This window comes from Monosiga brevicollis, genomic scaffold (genome assembly GCF_000002865.3).
Source record: "Monosiga brevicollis MX1 MONBRscaffold_28 genomic scaffold, whole genome shotgun sequence".
NCBI lineage: Eukaryota > Choanoflagellata > Craspedida > Salpingoecidae > Monosiga > Monosiga brevicollis.
This window is the reverse complement of record NW_001865065.1, coordinates 611,710-612,956: the sequence shown is the minus strand read 5'-3', so window position 1 is coordinate 612,956 and position 1,247 is coordinate 611,710. Positions and strand designations below refer to the sequence as shown.

Here is a 1,247-nt window from a genome sequence, read left to right as displayed (position 1 = left end):
ATAGCCATCCGCACAAACACAACGAACACCACGGCACGCTCACATCCAACGAGACACAACGTCGGATTGAGAAAACAACCGACCACAGAAGACAAAGACATCATACAAAGGACCTTACAAAAATTCAGCAGAAATACCACAAAATACAGCAAAAATTAAAGCAAAATTAAAACAAAAATACAAGTCAAGCCATCAACAGACACAACGAGAACCACCCTGGGAGCGACAGGTGCACACAGGGATCCCCACAGAGGGACCCCCGAGACGGTGCCTACCTACGACGAGCGCAGGCAGGCACCGCCAAAGTGGCGCTGGATGTGGTCAGCGTTCATCTGATGGACCAGCGCCGCAAAGCGACCCTTCCACTGAGGAACAAAGGCCTCATCCAGCCCCGGCTGGTACACACCACGGGCCTCGGCGCAGCGGGCGAGCTGACCAAGCAGATCCACAAAGGAGGAGGCGAACCCACCGGTTGTCGTCATCGCCGCAGGGACGATCAGAGTTTTTCCATGGTTGAAACCGGTGTAGTAAACGCGCTTCTCCTTTTCGGCTCGGAGAAGGGCAGCGCCCACCTTGATGCAGGCTTGCGAGGTGGTCGGGGGTTGGACTGTGCTTTATCATTCCGAGAAGTACAAGTGTGTGCGTCATCGCAGCATACGCTCCAATTCTTACTCGTTTTCTTGTCGCCCTCGAATTTGAGCTTCGTGTTTTGGGGCAGCTGCCAAAACAAAGTCATTCTTCTTTCCTCCACAGGGAATACCTGCCCCAGGCTTCTGTCATGCCATGAAACTCAAGCGCAGGACTTAGGTACAGAAATGCGCACGGCATCATATAATCATACTTAAAGTTCTCAAAAATACAGCGACAATTCAAAGAAGACTACAAGTTAAACTACGAAAGGCATCACGAGCGCCACCACATCGGTAAAGTGGCGCTGGGTGTAAGTCAGCGCTCGTCTGGACTAAAACCACAAAGCAATTGGCTCGCGAAGATTAGAGGCCTCATGAAGCCCCGGCTGGTCCACACAACAAGCTTTGGCGCAGCGGGCGAGATGACCAAGCAGATTTACAAAAGAGGAGGCGGACAATTGGGCTACAAGCACAGACACATCCAGAAGCTGTTGGGCCACACTGGAAGACACTTGTCCTAGCAAACATTTCAATCATTGCAGTTTGAAGTCTGATAATATTTGTCAGCGCTTGGTCAGCAAGCCTTTTAACGTTATGATTGTACCGTACCCTCTCATG

At 51.2% G+C, this 1,247-nt stretch overlaps 1 protein-coding gene across 1 annotated transcript in view; it reads right to left on the bottom strand.

Annotated features, from left to right (window-relative positions):
- The window catches only part of MONBRDRAFT_11415 (uncharacterized protein), a gene marked incomplete at both ends in the record, with an annotated part of 9,604 nt that overhangs the window by 560 nt on the left and 7,797 nt on the right, over positions 1–1,247 (bottom strand). The gene's annotated exons all lie outside the window — the stretch shown is intronic.